The following is a 7,011-nucleotide window of genomic DNA, read 5'->3' on the forward strand; positions in this document are numbered from 1 at the left end:
AGCACAGCACTTTGCAAATGCCTTTTCAACACACACATCTGTAGAAGCAGTTTGATATATACATGACATACAGTTCTAATATGTCAGGAACACGAGCATCTTGTATAAATCATTTTGATATTCACCAATGACATATAATTATTTACAAAATTCCAGCTAGCTGTGCTGGCAGTATCTCCTTTCATCACACTCACCATGCCTACACTTCAGGAAATTTGTTATAAATACTTTATAAGTCAGTATGGTGTAGATGAAGGCCAGGGTGGGACTGTGGATGAGGTGGTATGGATAAAGGTGCTGTCAGTCTGGTAACTGAATATGCTGAGTTGGGCTGAGTTTGGCTGAATGTCACCACTAAGATTTATGTGGAGGTGTGATGGTATAGGAAGATGCATTTTTGCTTGATTTTATGTTTAATATCACATTTGTGAGTTAGTGGCTATTGTTTTGGATAACTGTACTTGAACAGTAGGATACATTAATGCTGCTATACATGGGATTGGGAGGTAAAGTTCAGAGGTATATTGATTGGAGGACACAATATAAGAGTTTTGTTGGAACTGTTGGGATAAAGAGTGTTGGTAGGATGTTGACTGCAAGTAGTATAAAAGGTACTAACTAGTATGAGGAATTGTAGGAGAAACATGTTTATTGAAATATAAGAAAAAAGGGCTTGAAGAGTAGAAGATGAGGATGTAGCTAAGATAGGAAGTAGGGAAAGTTTATTTGGGTAAAGTAGAAGCTGAAATTTAGATTAATAGATTGTACTGAGCCTGGAGGCTTATCGATAATTTTAGATGTGTGGGTTTTTGAGTACAGACATGGAGAATATACTGAGTGAGGATTTAGTTTTTGAGGTTAGAGGAGATGAAAGGGGTATAGTGAGATGAGTGGAAGGCTGAAAGATATTGTGACAGATACCAAAAAAGTTGCTGCTAGTGTAAGTGACTTACTCTTGTGTAAGCCTGCCATGACTCTGAAAAACTTTCTGTTGGCGTAAGTGACTTACTTTGGTGTAAGGTTATTTGTAAACAGTGTATACTGAAGTAAGTCACTTACACTGAGAGTAGGTCTTTTAGAACTGGGCCCATTACAGAGGGACAGGTGAGATAAATATTAATGTAATTGTAATATATGAGAGAATACAGTGGGATGAATAGAAGATGGAGTTTTCTTAATGACTTCCTTAGAGATAATGTTGGGGAGTGATCTGAGTAGAAGGGTATAGTGCAAAGCAGTATGGGAGGAAGAATGGGTGTTGGAAATTATGCTAAATGTTAGATGGATTTTGGGACTAGGTGAATAGAAAAACAGTGACTCTATAATGGTATTAATGTTATTTGGGGAGGTATAGGGATTGGGTAACTTGTGATGGGTGTACATAGGTAGTATAATGCTAGAGTATGATGGGGTGGCTGAGAATTGAGGGTAGGGTAGGAGTGTAAAGCTTCCCAGTTTCAGGCTGTTTATTACAGAAAGCAATCAATTTATAGCTGTGTTCAGCAACTGGCAAAGAGGCACAAAGTAAAACCAGTTTTGTTTCAATTACTGAATGCAGGCACCAAGAAGCTTAGGGTACAAAGTAACAGGCTTACACAAAGTAATCTAATGGTCAAATGAAAGGACAGTTACCAGTTTAAGTGTTGCTTACTGTGCAAGGACTAGCTTTGCACAGTGGCAGTATCATAGTCAATGAGGTTTATCTGAAGTGTGATTATTGCTAATTGAAAACTAGAGTGTAAGGACTACTACTTTGGGGAATTATGCCACAGCCACTTTCCTGCACAGACCATGGGGTTTTCTGATTAGTTTAAGTTAATATACAGCAAGACTGTTCAGGTCAAGCTTATTTAATTTTCTCAATGATAATAATATCAGTGAGTTACAGATCACAGGCAACGTTTTTGCAGGAAGTTAGTTGGCAGACTTGTGACTTGTGGCAGAGCACTTACTGTGTGTCTATATATATATATATATATATATATATATATATATATATATATGTGTGTGTGTGTGTGTATATATAGGACAGAGGATCAATGTAATGTCCAGAGGCTCTGAAAGGAAAGAAAAAAAACACTGCAATATTGAATATTATATGGGAGTAATAAAGTTAGAGCATATGAAGATAGCTTATTCATAGAGATAAAGAAAAGAGTACAGTGAGTCAAAGTAAGAGAAGATGGACTATTCTAAGAATAGAGAGAAGGTAAAGTTATCAGCTATACAGAGCAAATTATCAGAATATAGCACCACGCTGCTAAGCAAATTAAAGAATCATCACTTAGTAAGCATCCTTCAAATTAATCAGTATGTCAAAAGAATATTGTATACATCGAGGCATTAGCAAATGAAATTACATACATTAATCACATACTTGTTAAAGGGCACAGGCTCAACATATATAACACTTCTTCTTAACGCTTATCTAACTAAAATAAATACAGTACAAATACAACATACTGTTCTACACACTATTAGAACAAACAGAAATGTAATATCACATGACACATCCCTGCCCTGTGAAGAAAGGTGGTGACTGAATGGATGTGGAGAAGTAACTAGGAGATTTAGGAGGACATTCTACTAAAGTGATCTAGGCTGTGAGAATAGAAGTGTGAAACTGCTCACCATTCAGCTTGGTCATCAAACCTAGGCTGCCTTATAACCCAACCTCAGTCCCTTTGTTATAGAAGAGAATCAGTTTATTGCTGGTGCTCAGCAATTAACACAGAGGCACAAAGTAAAATAGGTTTCATTGTATTTACCAGATGCAGGCACCAAGAAGCCAGGCATACAAAGTAGCAAGTTTGCACAGTGTAATTTAATGGTCAAGTGAAATAAGATGTCCTTAGAATGCAATGACTACTCTGTTGGGGAAGGATGTCACAGGCATATTTTAACACAGAGTAAGGACTTTTCTGATTAGTTAAATTAAATGTACAGCAAGGCTGCCCGTATTAGACTTGCTTACTTTTCACGATGGCAATAATTTTAGTCCACTACCACTCACAGGTGCAGCTTTTTTTTGTACAAGGCCAGTTTGCAGAGGTCTAGCTTGTGACCTCTTGCTATGTACGGCATGGAGAACAACGTAATGTCCACAGACTATTACACAATGACCATAATCTCTGTGTGTTGAACTATAAGTGATTTGTGTCAGGTAACTTTCAGATGAGTGGCATTGTCTTAATAGACATAAGAACTACTTCAGGTACATGGATGTGGGAATGGGGGTGAAGGAAGACTGGGATTAGTTGCAGAAATAAGTAAGTTATTAAAAAAGGCACAAGGACAGATGTGCTTCTTGTAAGTCACACAGAATTTAGAATGGGCCAATTAGGTTTAATTACCTGTGAAATGAGGGTGGAGCTAGGAACTAAACCTTCCATTTAAGGGGTAAAATAAAACATTTCAAGGGTTTACTGGAAAACCTCACTCAGACTTTACCTCAAATTAATGTGAGGGAAAGGTTCTTTTGTTTTTGGTTTCCTGTATTTTGTATTGCTTCATTGCAGCCTTCTATTCTGTATATTGTGGTTTATTTTCTTTACACCATGTTTTACTTGTATTTTGCTTTTCATTACATATTAAAAGTAGGAAAGAGACCAGAGCTGTATCGCTTGTGAGTCACACAGAAATTAAAATTTCCCCCACACTCCCACCCTGGTGCTATTGTGTTTTTAAACTCAACTGTCTCTGGTTACCTTATGCTCATTTGACCACATATATCCTTCTCTCTTCTCTTTCATTGACTATTAGCACACAATTACCATTTTGTAAAATCACTCCCCTTTAGCGATTTAAATTTATTGACCATTCCACTGTATTCCATAAAGCCAGAATACAAAATGCCCACCCCTTCCCAATCTGTCTTATTCTTTTAAAATTAATGGCCCCCTACTTAGATAACTAAACTTCATATCTAACTGCTTACTGCACACTGCAACTCTTTGGATATTAACTAAATGTTTTCCATCTTACATTTAAAATCTGCAAAATCTACTCTAAGACCACCAGTTATTGGCAAACCCACATACTGCCATAGTGCCAGTGGAAAGTCTTACTGGGGATCTCCAGGAAGAGGGAGAAACCAGCCCCAGTCTGACTGTGGTCTCTTTGTGCTCTTAAGGGAAACTGCACTTGATGCAGAGAGCTGCATCTGTAAATACTGTGTGTGTACTTGTCATCCTCTCAGTGAACATCCCCCAGTGTTGCCAGTGGCGAGGATTGAGGTTCCTTGATTACTGGTCCAGTGGAAGGTCATCACAGAGAGAACTACACGTTCCACACATCTTAGTTGCCACAGAAACCTGGCTCTAGTAAGAAACAAAAAAAATTAAAAATTGCTCCAGCAGGCTATAATTATCAGATCTGACAGGGCAACAGAAAAGCTGGCAGTGTCGATATTCTGCAAAAAACAGACATCTTCCTTTTCCCCTGTACACTGACAACTTTCTATAACTTTCTCTAAATCCTAATAACCATGCCAAAACTAAACACTCAAAAGAAAACCACATTCATGGGTATACATATTCCCCGGGTAACAATGCTAAAACACTAGAAGATATCCTCTGATGGGCCTCCTTAAATATCCCTCATGAAATCTTATTACTGGGTGATGTTAAGTTAGACTGGAAAACCATACAATCTGAAAATTCAACCAATATGCATCTATACACATTCACCCAGCCTATATCTCCACCAGTTAGATAAAACAAAGCCACAGCCACACAATCAACCTTTGACTGGATCGTAACATCCTCTCCAAATAAAATCTTATTCCGTGCAACTCTGTGAAATAACCTAAGTGATCAATTACCAGTCTATACAATACAGCAACAGCCCCAAAACACATCATTACAGCCTGACAAGAAAGCTTACTACTATTCATGAAGACTATGTTAGCAATGCACATCATCTCCTTAACTGGGAGTCACTAAAGACTCTCCCCATAGATGATGCTGTCTTTGAGTTCAATTAACTCTTCCTAAGTGTTCTAAACATACTAGAACCCCTAAAAAAAATCAAGGCCAACCTTGGTCCATGGCTATCCCTAACAAATAACCTGCTCATAAGACAAAGTCTAGAAAGTCTGGCCATAAAATAAAACAGCTGCAACTTTATTAGCATACATACAGGTAAGAAATCAAAACAACTTATCACTAAAGCTAACAAAATCTGCTACCCAACCAATCAAAACACACAGTGTTCTGGGCCTCAATAAATTGTGACATATAGGACAAGCTACACAGCCATCAAAAAGACACAAAAATGAAATTATACCATAGCCAAACAATTCAATACCCAATTTACACAGACAGTACTGTCATTAACCAGCCTGGTGACTAATCAAGCTAATGCTGCCCCTACTTAGTCAAATAACCTATTTCAACATTCCCCTTCCAACCAGTTCACACAGATACCATTAAAAATACTCAAAAAAAAAAAAGCCTACTACAACTACCCCTGACAATCTACCTAGCGAATATCTTAAAATAGCAGCTGAGGCGTATGAGATCTGAATTCTGATAAATCGATCCACATCTGAAAATAAAGTCTCCACCACTACAGAAAAATCTTTCATTATTCCACTACATAAGGCTTGAGTCAAATTAGATCTTCCAAACTATAGTCCAATTGCCACTTTATCTCACCTATTAAAAATATTAGGAAATGTATTCATACACAACATTTCAAATATTTAATACATAACCAGTTTATATCTTCAACCCAACACAACTTCTGTCCTCATCACAGCACAACTACTGCTTTGCTGAATTTTGTTAATACTGTCAACACTCAAAAGAAATGTTGGAAGCATATTATTAACTATCTTGCTAGACCTATTAAAAGCTTTTGATGCCTGCTTCCACCAGAAACTCTTACAAAAATTCTGATTCTTGGACTCTCAAAGTACAAGCAGTGAAATTGAAAAATGATTTCTTAAATAGAGCACTGATCAAGCATGACCAACTGCAGTCTCAGCATGTATTGCAATGAACAACAAATCAGTTTACAAACAATACAAAAAATGAACAAATAGTGCAATAATGAATGCAGCATAAGTATTAGTAGAACAGTAATTTTATGTAAATAATCAATAAAAGTAATACAGTAAGCAAATATTACAATAATGAACGTGGCCTAAGCAATAATACAAGTGGGTTTAAGTACACAAAAAATAAATTCAACAGATATAAAAAAGCAATAAATATAGTGAACTATAGTTAGCAAGTGAAAATTAGTGAGAACATTGGGACAGCAAAACCAGAATTACAGAGTTGTACTTTCTAAGAGTTTTGGACCTACTACAGAGAAGCAGTGATCTGTACAATGGATATTAGTTTTGGGGGTTGCAGTGTGGGGGCAGAATGATTGTGGTTTCTGGGGCTACAAGAGGAATATTTAATTAATTTAGCTGAAGGTCTGGATAATGAGGAGTTGGAATACCTGGGATCCTAGGAGGAGGTCAGTCCTTTGTTGAACACCAAGCCATTTTGCTTTTTTCAGCATTTTACAGTGGTGTTTTTAGATGACTGTGCAATAATTCTACAAACTTTATTGGTTAATATTTGAGTGCATGAGTTTGTTTCTGGTGCTGTGGCTATGAGGGGAGGCCATATTCAAGTTGGGAGGACAGAATACCTTTGCTTACGACTGTTTTGTAGGCTTTAGCAAGAAAGGGGGATATCTTATAGGCTCAAATTAGGAGACAGTTAACCTTTTTCCTTGTGTAAACAAGATAGAGGGAGAATTTAAGGTAACCTTTTTCCTTGTGTAGACAAGATAGAAGGAGAATTTAAGGGAGGCATTAAATCAAATGCTAAGGTATTTACAAGAGGTAGTGTTTTTAGGGGTAGTATGTTTTTAAGCTTCTAATTTGTACCAAAAATCATAGTTTCAGTTTCGCTGGAGATGGAGTCTTTTTTGGAGTATCTAGTGGACTAAGGTTAGAAAACGTACGTGCAAGTCAAGGTAGGGTAATAAGTTTCTTGCACAAAATAGTAC

At 37.0% G+C, this 7,011-nt stretch overlaps 1 pseudogene; it reads left to right on the forward strand.

The window, feature by feature from the left end:
* The first annotated feature begins 1,663 nt into the window (after window positions 1-1,663).
* LOC122797452 lies at window positions 1,664-1,876 on the forward strand (annotated as a pseudogene).
* Window positions 1,877-7,011: the final 5,135 nt, after the last annotated feature.

Source organism: Protopterus annectens, chromosome 3.part0 (genome assembly GCF_019279795.1).
Source record: "Protopterus annectens isolate FY-2018-M chromosome 3.part0, PAN1.0, whole genome shotgun sequence".
NCBI lineage: Eukaryota > Metazoa > Chordata > Ceratodontiformes > Protopteridae > Protopterus > Protopterus annectens.